This window comes from Balaenoptera physalus, assembly GCF_965194825.1.
Source record: "Balaenoptera physalus genome assembly, chromosome: 13".
NCBI classification, from domain to species: Eukaryota; Metazoa; Chordata; class Mammalia; order Artiodactyla; family Balaenopteridae; genus Balaenoptera; species Balaenoptera physalus.
The window spans coordinates 6365661-6382992 of NC_138892.1; the positions used below are offsets into that span (position 1 = coordinate 6365661).

The window sequence follows — 17332 nt, forward strand, 5'->3', positions numbered from 1 at the left end:
TTTGTTTGGGGTTTTTTTTTTCAATTTTTTAAACTGTGGTAAAATGCACATAACAAAATTTGCCATCTTTACTATTTTTAAGTGTACTGTTCACTGGTATTAAATACATTCATAATGTTGTGCAACCATCACCACCATCCATCTCCATAACTTTCCATCTTTCAAAACAGACTGTATACCACTAAACAATAACTCCCCATTCCTTCCTCCCCCAGGTCCTGGCAACCATCAGGCGTTAGGTATTTTTAAGCCTATTTCACAAATGTGGAAACTAAGACTCAAACTTCTGTAGAAAAACAGCATCAGCAGCATCCTACCAAAGCCTGGGGTCTTCCTGCCCCACTCCTTCCTACCCCACATCCTTCCAGCTGCACCATCCATCACACCTCCATTCCCATTGCCACAGTGGGGGCAGCCCGCCCTGCTCTGGCGCTCCTGGGCCTAGGGGGAGGTGGGTGGCAGAGAAGGGCCCCCAAAGCCTCGGGGGAGGGAGGAGAAATCAGAAAAGGTCCAGGCAGGGTGGTACCCAGCCCTGGGGTGGGCTAAGGAGGTGTAGGGTCTCAAGTCCCCAACCTGTTATTGCTGGGGTGTGTTGAGGTAGAGGAATGCAGAGCAGAGCACTGGGGTTACAAAGTAGCTGTTGTCCCAGGAACGAAACAAAGCTTGTTTACCTCAGTCCTGCTGCCTCTTGGAACAGAGAAACAGCAGGGTCCGGGGAGCTTCCCTCCCCTTAGTTCTGCCATTTGCTACCTGTTGGAGATACCCTCACCCCTTCTTCCCATCTCTGAAGTGATGACACTGATACGGATTTTTCCTTCATTGTTCTCATCTGTGAAATGGGCTGATGGCATGCCCCCTCCCACCCCCACACCCTATAGGGTTATAGGGAGGATCAGAGGAGATAATCATCAAATGTTTAGTAAACTCCCAGCAGAGTTTAAGCTTCAAGGCCCCTCCCACCCTCTCTTCTGGCCTCTTCTGATTTTGTAATGCTTTCTTTGAGGGCCTCCCAAATCACATTGACTCCAAGCCCTACAAAGCCTGGGCTGCTAATAGCCACAGGGTGCTTTACAGGCGGAGGGAGGAGCCCTCCAAAATAGAGGCCTCTCTCCAAAAGCGCTCTTCAGATGAGAAAACAGAGACTCAGAGGGGAAGCAAAGGCATGGTCTCATCTATGTGTGTAAGAATGCTTCCAGAGGGGTCTCAAGGCTGAAGCCATGGTGCCAGGTACAGAGTAGGTATTCAGTAAACATTAGCAGAACAGCTGGAGGAAGGAGGACAGTTTAGGGACAGATGGGGGATAGAAGTACCCAAGGAGGGGGTGGGTGAAAATATTTGCCTTGCAAGGTCCCCAAATAATATGCAGATCAAATGGACAGGAGGAAGCAAAAACCTTTTGAATGGGAATTGGGCCTGTAGAAGGCCTTGCCTTCCTATCAGTCCAAAAAGGATTAGATGGCAAATGATAGTAGCAATAACAATAACAATAGTAGCTGCCATGATCTCCTCAGATCCCTCAACCCCAGGGCTAAGCACTTTCTATTATCACCTATAATTCTTACCACTGTCCCATGTTACAGACACCAGTGCACCCACAAAGGGTCCATGTACAGGCAAGAGAGACCTTGTGGACCCATTTTACAGATCAGGAAACCGAGGCTCTGAAAAAGGAGGCCAGCCACTTGCCGGAGACCACCCAGCCCTTAAGCAGCAGAAGCAGATTGAAGCCTGGGTCTCCCTACTCCTGCTGCAGTGTCCTTTCCACCCTCCATGGCTGGCCTCCAAACCTCCTGGGCCTCACCTTCCCCTTCCCCATCGGGATTTGCTGGCCTGTCCCAGGGCCATCAGGCTGTGGATCCTGCTGTCAGAAAGCACCATGATCCCGTGGGCAGTCCCTTCCTTCCCTGGGAGCCTCCTTCCTGAAGAGCTGCCTGCTCTGGAGCCCCTGGATCCTCCCAGCCCCAGGCAAGCCCCTCCTGCTGAGGCCATGACCATATCTCTCCGCAGTTTAGGGATCCATGACCCAGCAGACCCTCTGCTCCCACTTAGGGTTGAGTTTTGTCCTTACTGTGACCTTCTTTGATCATTCATTTAACAAATATTGATTGACACCTACCATATGCCAGGCACGGGGGTAGGTGATGGGGATCTAGAGACGACACATTCATGGCATTAATACAGGGCCCACATCCAAGTGGGGGAGACAGTGGAGGAGAAACCAGTGACAGGAAAATAGAGCTCTGGGCAGCTGGGCACACAGCATGCACTCAAGGAGGGAGAGTAAAGCCAGGCAGTGTGTGAAGAGTGGGGGCGGGGTGGGTCTTTTAACCAGGGTGTCAAGGGAAGCCTCGGTGAGGATGCAACCTTCCTGCAAAGGCTTGAGAGAAGTGAGGACGCCTTGCAGAGAGATGAGAACATTCCTATGCCCAAGGCCCAGGAGGGGAGGAGAGGGCAGGTGGGAGCCCCAGGGAGAGGGCTGGCCAAGCATGTTTGCCAAGTGCTGGCCTTGGCATCCAGGGCCCACCTGTGGAGCCAGACGCCAGAGCAGGTTTTAATGGCTGTCTTTCCACGTGCCATCCCAGACTATTGTCCCAGCCTTGGGACACCTTACCTGGAAAATCCTCCAGCTTTGACAGGGACTTTGTAATATCGGCAGGGACCCATCAAAGGGCTTCGAGGTTCTCTCCTGAGCTGGGCCTGAGCTTCTTGCCAGGAGCTAGAGCAACCTCACGGTGACAATCCACCCACGCCCACCTGGTGGACACCCTGTGGGGATACCTTCCCAGGACAAGAGGCTGTTGAGAGCCTGGTGGGCTGAGCGTGTTGCCTGGGTGAGTTCAGGTACCCTACGTGGCCTCCTGAAGGGTAGATCTCCTCATTTCACAGATGAAGAAACTGAGCCTCGGAGATGGGTCCTAAGAGGTCCATGACCACACAGCCAAGAGATTGCAGGGCTGGGGCTTGAACCCAGGTCTCTCTGACCTGTCTGACTTGGGGGTCTGTAGCTAGGCTTCAGGAAGTCTGTGAACCCCCTAAAGTGAAACAAAATGGCAATTGGGGTAAAAGCATTTTCTGGGGAGGGAACCTGCAGCCTGGTGGGTGAGGGCTGGGACTTCGGGGTCACACAGCCCTGAGTTAGAATCCTGCCTCTGCCACCTAAAACTTGCTTGGCCTCAGGTAAGTGCTTGGGCCTCTCTGAGCCTCAGTCCCATCCTCTGTGAAATTTCCCACCTCCCAGGGCTGCTGTGAGGATGAACACACAGGAAGCCCTCAGCGTGATGCCAGGTACACAGTAGGTGATGGGTAAACCCAGAGGCTGTTATTGCAGACAGGGATTAAAAACTGCTGAAGAGTTTGAGGGAATTCCCTGTCAGTCCAACGGTTAGGACTCCGTGCTTTCACTTCCGAGGGCGTGGGTTCAATCCCTAGTCAGTGAACTAAGATTCTGCAAGCCACGCAGTACAACCAAATTAAAAAAAAAAAAACAAAAGCAAAGAACTGGTGAAGAGTTTGACATATTCACAAAAGAAACTGTATCTTGGAGATGCATCATTTATTAAATGAAATACACTTTACAGATCAGTGTGTCCAGTACAATCCCACATTAAAAAAAAAAAATCCATATAGAAAAGTCTGGAAGGAAATACAGCCCTGCAAAATGGGAATAGTGATCATCTCCGGGCATAAGGGTGATAGGCTTAATGTTTGGCCTTGTGTTCTTCTGTATCTTCCCGATTTTCTATACAGAAGTATATTAACTTATGCTAGTATCAGAAATACATCACTTTTTATTCCAAGAAGAGGAAGAAAAGTATGTTTGGTCTTGTCCCAGGCTGGAGCTGAGCCAGAGACAGCAGCAAGTGCCTTTTGCTCCAAGTGAGACAGAACCAGGATAGAGTACACAATGGGTCTTAGGCAGGAAGTACAGGAGCTCAGGAGAGGGAAAACTAAGAGCTGGGATCCTAGAGAGGAGGCAAACATATCAGGAAAGGCTTCCTGGAGGAGGAGGTATTTTAGGGCACGCTGGAGAAGGGGCTGAATTCCAACTGGAACAGAAAGGTGGGTTCGGCCTTATTGTCCTGTGGGTACCTGGGAGCCATGGAAGGCCTCTGAGCAGAAGAGGGGCTAGACCTTTGGGAATTGGAATCTGGCAGCCATGTGGGGAGGTATTAGAGGGGAAATGATGCCCCAGAGTCTCTGAGAATGCCCAGGGCTCCTGAACGGGGACACCCCAGCCTCCATCCAACTGGTAACAGTGCCCAGGTTGCCCCTCCCCCAAAGCTCCGCCTCCTTTATTTTGTGTTCCACACCCAACCATACTCACTGTCCTCCAGTTAGTGAGGCCCTCTGTGGACAGAGCTGTCGTGAAGCCTCTGGGAACCTTATTACATCCCCATTTTACAGGTAAGAAGACTGAGGCTCAGAGAGGCCAGCTGAGCTGCAGGGTAGAGAGGTGTGGATGCTGAGGGATGAGAGATGGGACCTTCCCTTCCCTGGCCTAATGCATCAGAGCTCCACTTTCCCTCACTTTCTGGGGAACGGGGATGGTGACACCCAACTCATACATCATGACTGTTCCGGTCACCCAGTGCTTGGTGGGGCTACTGCTCCCCTTCTTCCCTCGCTTGCTTTATCTTCCTTCACAGCACCTTCTGCTCTTTGCACATGTATTTACCTGTTTACTCGTCTATTGCCTGACTCCCTGCCCCCCACTGAGGCTAAGCCAGACTTGGCTTGTTCACAGCTCATGTAGTAGGTGCTCTGTAAATACCTGCAGAGCAAGTAAATGCATGAGGGTGAGCATTCTGGGGCCAACACGCTCGTCTGTTTTTGGTCCGTTCCCTCCCTCTGTCCCTCCCTCGTTTTTCAGACGCGCAGACAGTTCTCCCCCTTGAACGGCATTTTTAAATTGCTCACAGCTTCCTTTTCTTCTTCAGCAAGGCGTGTGCGGGGAAGGTGATGCTGTTCCTTGTAGGACCCCACGTAGGGGGTGAGGGTGCGCGTTTACACGCTTGTCCCTGGAGCTGTGAGGGAAGGTGGGGGGATTCACACGGAGCCCATGGGGGTTGGTCCCTCCCGGAGTCTGGTGATGGTGGTCCCGGGCGGGGGAGCTGAACCTTTGCACGGCTCAGTTTCCCCTGGGCATTGGGTTCAGAGACCTGGATCAGGCCAGCCCTGCCTAGACTTGCTACACAGGGCCAGGCAAGGCTGTGTGACCGGTGTAGCCATGAGGACCCCAGGCTCCAGGGTCCGGAGTCCAGGCTGTGTGACAGCTGAGGGCGCTCGGCCTCTCTGAGAACTCCCAGGGACTGCGGGGGTGACCGAGGTCAAGGCCAAGGACTGGAGCCTGGTGTGTGGTGGGTCTCCGGCCGAGGGCCAGTGGAGATGGAGAGGAAGTCAGAGGTAGGGTGGGGTCCCTGGGTGCCACCTGGGGAGGCCCCTGGAGACAAGAGTCAGTGGCAGTAAGATGATTTTTGAAAGTCAAGGCTGGTTCTTGGCAGCTTGAATAACATCTTGGAAACCCAGAGAAGAGAGTTACCCCAGCCACCTTTTCCCTCAATTCCCCCCCAAAGCTTTGGCAGGAGCCTCCTCACAGCCATGAATAGGCAGATGGATTTCTGCCCCTCTGGCCCCTTAAAATTTTCTGCTTGTTGCAAACCGCTTGTAATGAGCTGGCCCAAGGCCAGCAGCGCTGCCCAAACTCCAGGCAGCTGAACTCCTGGGCCGCTTCTAGCCTCGGGCCGGCTCAGAGGGCCTCTGAACATGAGAAGCTGGCGGGGGCACCTGATGCAGGAGAGCCTCTGGCCTTGGAGGGAGGCCACAGCGCCGACCAGGAGCAGAGCGCCGCCAGGAGCTGGGACCAAGGGGCCTGGAAACAGACGGCTAAGACCCCCAGGAAAGCCAGTGGAGAACAGAAGTGGGCAACCAATAGACTTCAAAGAAGCTCCTCCATCTCCCCACCTGATATGCAAGAGGCACTTCAGGCCAGTGCAGCCAAATTAAACTCGTCTCCCACAAACTTACATCTCCCAGTCTCCCCATCTCAGCTGATGGCAGCTCTGTTCTCCTTGAATGTGGGCCAGATCTGGGGACTCTTTTTTTTTTTTTTTTTTTTTTGCTATACCACACGGCATGCAGGATCTTAGTTCCCCAACAAGGGATCAAACCCGTGCCCCCTGCAGTGGAAGTGCAGAGTCTTAACCACCGGACCACCAGGGAATTCCCTGGGGACTCATTTCTAAGGACTATAACGTGAAAGTCTGAGGTAGACCCACATGTACTAATACGGAGAGACATCTGTACCTGTGCTGTGTTAAATGAGACAAAAAGGTTGTAGAATAAGTATAATGTGAATTGGTTTATGTAGAAGAATATGTTTCATTTGCCTTGAAAGTTCTGTAAGGAACACACTAGAAGGTCAAGGTTGGGTGACAGGTGTGGATATCACTCACTGGTCTTTTCTTTCTCTTGTACGTTACTTGTAACTTTTGCCATAAACATGTATTATGTTTCCGGTCATAAAACAGTAACTTTTTTTTTTTTTAATTTTTGGACTCGCCGTGCGCGGCTTGCAGTATCTTAGTTCCCCAACCAGGGATCGAACCTGCGCCCTCGGCAGTGAAATCGCCGAGTCCTAACCACTGGACCGCCAGGGAATTCCCAAAACAGTAACTTTTTAACAGTGAAAGAAGCCAGACACAAGAGAGAACATACTGTATGAATCCATTTATATGAAGTTCAAGAACAGGCAAAACTAATCCACATGATGGAGGTGAGACTAGTGGCCATCTCTCGAGGTGGGATGGGTATTGACTGGAAAGGGGCATGAGGGAACTTTCTGGACTGATATGCATGGTGGTCGCAGGGGTACCTACACATGTAAATATGCACTGAGGGGAATGCTTCAGATCTGTGCACTGTTGGGTATGTGAATGAAAACTTGATACTACAAACTAAAGTGTAATAAAACAAAGCACAATGACCGGACCTGAGACAGCCAGGAGTGAGGATTTTAACCAAGACCCAGTTTTACAGCTCCCAGGGGTCCTTGGCAGGCTGAGCCCACGGTGGAGCCGGAGAGGCCAGCTGTGCTGGTGACAAGGGGACTATCACAATTGAAAACAGAACCAGCACGTTTCAGAGCAGATTACGAGGCTTACCCAGCCAGGTCGCTCAGCTCAGAGCCACGCCAATTTAATAGACACGCGCTAGGGCCAAAAGACTAAATGGCCCGTGTGACCAAAATAACCTAATCTCATGCAACCTGTCAGGGGGACAGAGAACAGCCTCCGCTCGGTCAGACAATTCCAGGAATCCGGGGTCAGGGAGGGGGTGATATCTGCTCCTGAAGCATTGTAGAGGCCCTGGACAGCAGGCTGTGGACATCCTGCAGTGATGGCCACCACTGTGCCCCGCCAGGGGCAGCCTCAAGGCCCCAGGTTATCGCTCAAGTTGGGTCTGGCGGGAGGGACGAGGCCCACGTGGGTGCCGGCAGGAAGGAGCCCCAGTCCTGCAGAATCTCCTTTCACCCAGAAATAACATCCCTTCTGACAGTCGAGTTTATCAGCATGATAGCAGATTTTTTCAAAACAATAACAGCAGTCCTAGCAGCTCCCTCAGCCGGCACTCAACAGGGACGGCTGGCCATGGTGTCAGCGGCCGCTGCTGTCCGCACCTCTGCTCTGGGGGAGGAAGCCCCTAGGAAGACCTGGTCTGTACCCCGAGACGGGAGGCCGTGTACGTTTTCACCACTCTGCACCCCACATGCTGGGCCCTCAGTAGCCATCTGTTTCACAGATGAGTGAATTTCTCCTTCGCCATCCCGTTTCATCTTCACAACAACCCTCCAGGCTAAGAACTGAAGGTCCCACTTTACAGAGGAGGAAACTGAGGCCAGGCAGGTGAAATGGTGCACCGGACTCAGGAGCCAGTTTCTCATTCCAGGCCCTGGGTTTCCCTGTCTCATGACTGCTAATCACCACTCTCTCAACTCCCCTTCTCCTGCCTGGAAGAGCGAGGAGGACCTGGGAGACAGCATTTGGGGATGGTTTCTCTCACAGGAAATAATTTCTTTCTTTCTTTTCTTTCTTTTTTTTTTTTCTGGCCTCACTGTGCGGCTTGTGGGATTTTAGTTCCGCGACCAGGGATGGAACCTGGGTTCTTGGCAGTGAGAGTGTGGAGTCCTAACTACTGGACTGCTAAGGAATTTCCAGGAAACAATTTCCTTTTACTTAAAATTCTTCAGGGGAATTCCCTGGCAGCCCAGTGATTAAGACTTTGTGCTTTCACTGCCGTGGTTGCAGGTTCAATCCCTGGGCGGGGAACTAAGATCTCGCAAGCTGTAATGTGAGGCAAAAAGAAAAAAAAAAAAAATCTGAAGCCTTGCCCTTTTTTCTGAGGAAGTGTACGTATTCCCATGTCCCCACTAATAACAAAAGAAGTGCAAATAAAGCAATAATGATACTGTCCAACATCTAAGCCTTTGATAACACACAGCGCTGGCAAAGCTGTGGGGACCCTGTCTTCTTGGGCACTTCTTGAGAATACACGTGGATGCAGCCTCTTAGGAGGGCAGCTTGATAAGCGTCTCAAAACATGCCAGATGCACGTGTTCTCTGACCCAGATATTTCACGTAAGGACATTCTGGGCAGAAGGGATAGCATGAGCAAAGGTGTGGAGATCGGAAAGCTGAAGTGTGGGTGTTTGACAGAAAAGGCTAGTCTGGCCCTTGGCCTCGGAAGGGAGGGAACTGCTAGCCCAGCCAGGTGGCAGGACATACTTGTCCCCGCAAGGACTGGGCTGAGCCCTCAGTGAGTCGAATGCGCTTCAGGGGAAGGAGAATTCTGGAGAGGAGGCCCCGGCTTGGAACCTGGTCGAGGTTGGAAACAGATGCTTAGCTGCCTGTGTGGGGCTGGTGTGCACAGCCTGTGAAGCCCTTGCAGCATTTATTTCTTTTTTCTATAATCTGGGGAAGCGTGTTTTATGAGCCCAATTCCCAGACGAGCAAGCTGACAGGCTCAGCCGCAGGCCGGGTCTACCATAAAACTCCAATCTGAACTCAGGTGTGACTGACGTCCAGCTTCAAGGTCCCTCATTCGTTCATTCCCAACTCCCCTTGGCATCTCCCCTGGGCAGCATGACTCTGGGGACAACAGAGGTTGTCCAAAGCCTCTGCCCTCAGGGGACTCAGCTTCTAGAGGAGTGGCTGGCATTGGGAAAAACTATTCAGCCAATGGCGTAGAGGTCTGAGTCCTCTGACACCCCAGTGCCTTTGAGGGTGGGATTGTTGCATCTGAGGGAAGAAATGAAACCTAGTGCAGCCCTTTCAGGACCAAATGTCTGCCTGGGCCAGAATGTCCCTGCGAATTTTCTATGGGACGTGGCCCAGGTCTGTGTGGGCCCCAGGAGAACTGCGGGGCCTGGGCCAGCCTCCTTGCCTCCATGAGCCTCAGGTGCCGTCTGTGCTGAACAGGGATAACGGTGTCAGCCTCCAAGGCCACAGAGGGACGATGCGGAGACCCTGGTGAGAACTGGGCCTCCGTTCTCATGTTCCCATGGGAGGCTGGGTAGCTTAATTCATTGGCAGGAACTTTTCTATGACCTCCTTACCAACACCAGCCCTGCCTGTCGGCCACCTCCAGATGTTTTCCTCCCCACACCCTCAGTCTATAAACAGCGGCCAGTGGTACAGTTTTGGGGAGTGGGGGTAAAGCATGTGGTGTGCTGGGCCAGAGGGAGGGACGAGGGCATATTACATTCGGGTCCGGGGGCTTCCCTGGTGGTCCAGTGGGTAAGACTCTGTGCTCCCAATGCAGGGGGTCCAGGTTCAATCCCTGGTCGGGGAACTAGATCCTGCAGGCATGCTGCAACTAAGAAATCCGCATGCCACAGCAATGAAGATCCTGGGTGCCGCAACTAAGACCCAGTGCAGAGAGAGAGAGGGAGAGAGAAAGAAAGAAAGAAAGAAAGAAAGGAAGAAAGGAAGGAAGGAAGGAAGGAAGGAAGGAAGGAAGGAAGGAAGGAAGAAAGAAAGAAAGAAAAGGAAAGAAAGAAAGAGGAAAGAAAGGAGAAAGAAAGAAATATTTTTTAAAATTAAATAAATAAAATAAATCCGGGTCCGTGCACCTTGCACAGTTTGTTGAATTCCAGTGGCAGTGCTGCAAGGCCACGTGCACAGACACTCCGGGATGTGAAACCGAGGCCCAGAAAGGAACCTGTAGGACCGAGCTCAGATCTGAAGAAAAGGATCAGGGTTCAGGCCTTTTCTTCCCAGTCCTTACTGGTCACCTTCCATGGGGCACAGAGATGAGCAGACACAGGCAGGCAGAGGAGGCAGACAGGGGACTGGTCCTGGTCGGCCCCAGAAGATGGGCTCCCTGAGCCTCCCTTACCTGTATCCCCACTTCTCAGCCTCCACAGTTCACAGAACTGTCTGTCCACAGTCCCCCTGCCGCCAGCTACTATGGAAGAAAGAGCCACAGAGGCGGAGTCCCCCAGACCTGGGCTCAAATCCCTCTGGCACCTGCCAGCTCCCTCCATCCTTCAGTGGCCCTCGCCTGGGCCATATGGAGGAGGCTGAGGCAAGAGTGTCTGCAAGGGCTCGATTCCTGAGCCTCACTGGGCACTGGGCCCGGGGGGCGTGCAGGACCCTGAGTCTTGGGAAGATCAGCCCGGTCTCCCTCGGGGGCTTCTGTGTCTGTGCTGGGGGCCTTTCGCAGGGGTGGGGAGGGAGGGAAGGGCAGATTCTCCAGGAATCTGAGCTCTGTCTGGTAGAGAAGGTCTAGACTCTAGTCCCTTCCCTCCCAGACACTCATCCCAACTCTCCAAACCTGGGTCCTGCTGTGGGTGAACACACACACACACACACACACACACACAGCATGTGATCCTCATCTGAGGGCCTCTTTTTCATTAATGATGAATAGCAATAACAACAACAATAATGATAGAAAGCGCCCTCTGTGCCTGAACTGTCCTCGATATCCTGCCCTGTGTTAATCCTCACGGCGCCCATCCCCCTAAGCTAGTTCTGTTACCTACTAGTAACTCCATCTGAAAGAGGAGGGACCGCACCAACACCCCGAGGTTAGGCGTCCAAAGCCACAGCCTGTGGTGGGGCGGCTCCTTCCTCTATCACTGACTGAACACCTACTGAGCGCTACCTGGCAGAAGGCCTGAACACCTGGGACCCCGGCTGGGGGACAGTGGGGGGAGCCCAGCATGAAGACCAAGGGAGAGCTCCCGTGGGCACAGAAGGGATGAGAAGGGAGGGGACTGAGAGCTGGGCCCTGCAGAAGCGCCCCCCCAGCCCAGGCGGCTGTTCTTTGAGGAGCCGCCCTCACCCGCCCACTGGCTCTGGGCATGGAAGGCTCTTTCCAGAAGCTGTCTGTGCGTCCACTCTGTGCAGTGACAGGCATTCTGACTTCTGAACTCCCTCTCAGCCTCAAAGCCCTGGGGATTCTCTCCTTCCTCTGCTGGGTCCGTGAGCCGCCTGGGGCATGTAGCTGGGACACGGCTGAAGCCTGAAGCGGCCATGTGTCCCCCGGCACCTGCTTGCGGATTTACCCCTCTTTCAGCTACCCTGTGCCAGCCCTGGCTTGGGGGCTGGATGGGGAGCCTGGGCCCCGGCCTCGCAGCCCGGGCTTCTGGACAGGACCACAGGGCATTCAGGGCCAGGCCTGGGACACGGGCACGAGATGGGAAACCAAGGTGCTCGGGGTTGTGTTTTCTGCCTGAGTGGGGAGCAGCGTGGCGGAGGATGAGGGGAAGGACAAGTGTACAAGGGGCCTGGCCCGGAGTAGACTCACCACCGATTTTGAAAAAAAGGGAGGAGAGATGGGACTTCCCTGGTGGTCCAGGGGTTAAGACTCTGCGCTCCCACTGCAGGGGGCACGGGTTCTATCCCTGGTTGGGGAACTAAGATCCCGCAAGCCATGCTGGTGAGGCAAAAAAAAAAAGGGAGGAGAGAAAGAGGAAGTGACAGAAGAAGCTTATAGACAAAGGAGTGAAATGGAGGAAGCCGGAACAGGTTGCAGAGGTCAGAAATCATTGGCCCCATGGGGCCCGTGTGTATTTCTTGTCCACAAATAGTACGTAAGTACTTATTGGCTTATGTGCTAATGGTCCCTCTCCCCCAGGGGACCTGTGTTTGTCCCACTGAAGCCAAGCTTGGGGTAAGGGCCCCGTAATTATCTTTCAAATGATAATGACAATGTTTGTTTTCTAATGCTGGTCCTGCCTTCTAAACAGAGCTCACAACCCACTCTTGGGCAACCACAGTATCAAGAAAGATGCTACTCCTGAGGAGTTTTCCCAAGAGGGTCTGTTCTCACCCTTTTTTTTTCGCCATGCTGTGCAGTTTATGGGATCTTAGTTCCCCGACCAGGCATTGAACCCAGGCCCTCGGCAGTGAGAGCATGGAGTCCTAACCACTGGACCACCAGGGAATTCCCTTTTCACCCATTTCTTTTTTCTTTAAATTTATTTATTTTTATTTTTGGCTGTGTTGGGTCTTCGTTGCTGTGCGCGGGCTTTCTCTGATTGCGGCGAGCAGGGGCTACTCTTTGTTGTGTTGTGTGGGCTTCTCACTGCGGTGGCTTCTCTTATTGTGGAGCACGGGCTCTAGGTGTGCGGGCTTCAGTAGTTGTGGCACGCAGGCTCAGTAGTTGTGCCTCGCGGGCTCTAGAGCACAGGCTCAGTAGTTGTGGCTCACAGGCTTAGTTGCTCCGCAGCATGTGGGATCTTCCCTGACCAGGCCTCGAACCTGTGTCCCCTGCATTGGCAGGTGGATTCTTAACCACTGCGCCACTGGGTAAGCCCCCTTTTCACCCATTTCTGAGCCCACAGGGACTCTACTCCTTTGGCCCCAGGCCAGGCAGCCCCCCTCCCCCCACCCTCACCCTGGGGCCAGAAATCGGTGTGACAAAACCAGAGCTGGGCTCCAGTGTCCAGTTCCTTCCTCAATCCTTAGCGGATGCTCGGTCTGGATCTTGGTTCTGGCCTTCTGGCCTCACGCAGCAAGGGCCCGGGGTGAGGGTATTAGGGACCCCAGTAAGGTGGGGGGAGCAGAGGTCTGTGTACCTGCAGGGCAGGGCCAGCCGGCTGGCTTGAGCCTAAGCAGGGTGGTGGGTTGGTGCTGGTTCTGTAGTAATGCTGGGCGCCATTGCAGGTTCGTCATGGCCTCAGGGAACTGGTCTGGGGCTCCATCAAAATCCTTGAATGGTTCTGGCTGGCACCTTGACAATGGCAAGCCGCCCTTGGAGGCAGCATGAGTCAGGCAGGTCATTCAGTGCCAGTCACAGACGGATTGATAATATTAATGGGCGTCATGGCCTTGGGCAAGTTAATTAGTGCCTTCAAGCCTCAGATTCCATTTTTTTTTTTCAGATACCATATTAAAGAGTGGGGCTATCACACCCATTAGGATCCCTGCTATTTAAATAAATAAATAAACCCAACAACAGGAAATAAGTATTGGTGAGGACGTGGAGAGATTGGAACCCTTGTGCCCTGTTGGCGGGGGTATAAAATGCTGTAGCCAGGGTGGTCGAGGCCTCTGGGCTGGGATGAACCTCGCTCCGGGTGGAGCCAGGGGAGCCGAGCGGGAGCCACGGCCAGTACAGTGGTAGCATTTGGACTGACCATTGCTGCTGCAGGATTTGCCGGCTGTCTTATGCTTTGCAAGCCAGGAAACACATGGAGCCTCAAGTAAAACAAGTTTTTCAAAGTCTACCAAAATATGCCTTCTGTGGTGGCTATTACAGAGGTGGGTTTGAACCCAAAATGACAAAATGGGAAGCAGCGTTAGCATGGTAATTAGTGTAAGCCCTACTGCCAATAAAGGAAAAATAAGAAATGTTTATTAACGAGCTATGCTTTTAAATCACACAACAAGGGGGGATCTCCTTATATAGCAGCCCCAAATCAGTGATGCTAAAGATTTACTAGAAGGTCAAACTGAAAAATGAAATAAATGTATGATGAATTTTACTTTTTTTTTTTTTGGCCGAGCCACGCAGCTTGTGGGATCTTAGTTCCCCGACCAGGGATCGAACCCAGGTCCTCGTCAATGTAAGCATGGAGTCCTAACCACTGAACCACCAGGGAATTCCCATATGATGAATTTTAAGTTCTTATTCATTTATGTACTTGAGTACCAACTTTTTTTAAATAAAGTGCCTCAAAACTTAAAATGGTGTAGACACCCCTCAAAAAACGAAACACAGAATTATCATAGGATCCAGCAAGCCCACTTCTGAGAATATATCCAAAAAAACTGAAAGCAGACTCTTGAACAGATATTTGAACACCCATGTTCAGAGTTATTCACAATGGCCAAAAGGTGGGAACAACTCAAATACATGTCCATTGACTGATGAATGAATGAACAAAATGATAAATACATACAATGGAGTATTATTCAGCCTTAAAGAGGAAAAATATTCTGACACATGCTACAACAGGGATGAAACTTGAGGACATTATGCTAAGTGAAATAAGCCAGTCACAAAAAGACAAATTCTGAATGTTTTCACTTATGTGAGGCACCTGAAGTAGTCAGATTCATAGAGACAGAAAGTAGAATGGTGGTCAACAGGGCTGGGGGGAGGGGAATGGGGAGTTAGTGTTTAGTGGGAAAAGTTTCAGTTTTGCAAGATGATTAAGTTCTAAAGATTGGTTACGCAACAACATGAATATACTTTATCACACTACTGAACTGTACACTTTAAAATGGTTAATATAATAAATGTTATGTTGTGTGTATCTTACCACATTAAAAAAATATATGAGATAACACTACTCACCAGGCAGGGTCCTTGAGAGGGTGTAATGAGGGGATTTCCGGCTAAGGTCTTAGGGTGGTGTCCTGCACGAAGTAGGGGCGGGCTTCATGGGCCTGCAACCTGGGCAGCCGTACAGGGCCCCTGAGCTCAGATCAGCCCCTCACTTGTTTAAAGGTGCTGTAGCTGTGTTGAAATTCCTAATAATTTTTGAACAAGGGTACCCGCATTTTCGTTTTGCATGGCGTCCTACAAATTATGTAGCTGGTTCTGCCCCTCAGCCAATGGGAGGCTGGTGGTTCTTAGTGAAAAAGACACCTGGACAGACCTTGCCATCAACCTCGTTCAGAAAGAGCTGGTGAAGGATGTGCCGTGTTGGGGGTGGAGAAGGGTATGGGGGCCATGTGACAACAGCACCCCTCCCTGGGGGTTGAGGAGCAGTGGGGCCACCTGCCAAGGGAGGAGAGGGCCACAGACAGCAGAGGCTGGTAAGGGGCTGGGCCAGATCACCCCAAGATGGGGCCCCGACCATCCCCGAGTTGGTATCTCAAGTCTCCCCCCCCGGCAGACTGTGGCCCCAAGAAACCAGCCTCAGAAACCAGCCATCGAAAGAACGTCTCATCCGGGAAACAGTATTTATTGAACACCTACTATGAGCCAGCGGTAAACACACCATCTGTGATCCTCCCGTTCTCATTCACATTCTGGGTTTAAGGACTGAGGCCTGGAACCAAGGAGGGACCAGTGGCAGCAGCGGGGTGTGAACCTGGCCAATCGGGCTCCAGATTAGCGCTGGCTCCACTAGATGGCGCTAAACGTGAATAATGATGGGCGCAAAGAGCTCCACGGGCCAGAGAGGGGTTGTGCGGAGGTTCCTGGGATGCCAGCAAGCAAAGCTCAGAGCATCACCTTGAAAGTGCAGCCGTCTCTCCAGAAGGCGGCTCTTTGTTTTTCAGGGAGGCAGTAGTGTGAACGATCAGGTTTCCTAGGTTCAAATCCAGGCTCTGCCACTTAAAAGTTCCACACATTTTCACAACTTTTTAATTTTTATTTATTTATTTTTCTTGCTTAATGTAAGTTTTATTTGATATTCTTGCTAGCTTTTCATTGCTTTTTAAAAAAAATTCACAACTTTTAAACTGATGAAATAAAAATATAATAACAATTGAGTATAGTTTTTTTTGTAATACAGGTCTACTAACGAGGAGACTGGATTTCTTTGGGGGGCAGGAGGGGAGATAATTTCACTTAATTGGGGTCCAAAGTTAGTGTGTTCCCTAACAACAAATCGCCTGCAAACGGTCACAAGTAAAAATCATTCTTAGCTTTCTGGAGCAGGTAGCGGGCTGGATTTGGCCAGTGGTTTGCTGACTCTTGATCTAGTATTTTAACTGTGTTAACTGTTTCCTTGGCATTCAGTTTTCCTTTTGCTGAATTTTGTGCCTTTCTTGAATGTTCTTGGTCTTCAATGTTTTTGGCTGAGTGTCTGAACTCTCTTTTTTATGAACTATTCTCAAGGTTCACGGACTGAACTGAATGTTTATGTCTCCCCTCACCCCTGACCCCCACCCTCTCATTCCTGTGCTGAAATCCTAATCCCCAATGTGATGGCATTAGGAGGTGGGCCTTAGGGAGGTGATTAGGTCATGAGGGTGGAGCCCTCATGAATGGGATTAGTGGCTGTATGAGACGCTAGAGAGCTCCCTCACTCCTTCTGCCATGTGGGGACTCAGCAAGATGATTATCCATGAATCAGGAAGCAAGCCCTCACCAGACACCAAATCTGCTGGCGCCAGAACTGCGAGAAATACATGTGTTGTTTAGAAGGCACCCAGTCGCTGGTGTTTTTGTTCTAGCAGCCCAAACGGATTAAGACGCATGGCTTTATCCTAAATGTCAGAGGACTGTCTGCTCTCTAAGGAGACCGACCAGTGATTACCTTACTTAATTTTCTGGCCAACTGTCCGTGTCACTGTTTCTTATCTCAGGGTAATTTCAGAGTTTTGTTCAGAAAACTAATTTTGGGGGGAACTTCTCTCTTTTGCGTGGTGGGGAGCATTTGTCCTCATTTTTATTGGGGTTGCCCATTTATCTGTTCTTATCTCATCTTCCAGGAATTCCTCACTGTTTTGTCTATAGGGAGTATTTCTCCTAGTCTTCCAACTAGGTCACGGATTTCCAGCAGATGATCACTTATGCAGAAAACCAAATCTGGAAAGTGGATTAAGACTATTTCTTTAGTTCAACTAACTTAACACCAAAAGGGAGACATGTCTTTGAAAAGAATTTAACAATCAACGTATATTTGCACAATTGCAGTTCAGTACTTTATACAATGGTTATCCTTCAAAACGTATAAACTGGGATCTGCCATAACTTGTGCTGTGATACCCCCAGGTGACATCTCCCCTTGTGCCTGAGTCCTTCTCCCCATGTGAGGAAGATGGGACTGCCCCATATGAGCAATCCCTCTTGCCTGCTTGGTGGAGCTAAGAACACCAGTGATAACACAGCATGGCAAACGGATCCTCAATAGCCACAAAGGCATGAT

General features: G+C 51.2%; 1 pseudogene across 1 annotated transcript; it reads left to right on the forward strand.

Moving 5' to 3' along the window:
• Positions 1-8662: 8662 nt before the first annotated feature.
• LOC309641304 (mitochondrial import inner membrane translocase subunit TIM14 pseudogene) lies at positions 8663-16059 on the forward strand (annotated as a pseudogene). The gene is made up of 3 exons: positions 8663-8716; positions 12848-13030; positions 13539-16059. The product of its transcript is annotated as a mitochondrial import inner membrane translocase subunit TIM14 pseudogene (transcript).
• The last annotated feature ends 1273 nt before the right edge of the window (positions 16060-17332 follow it).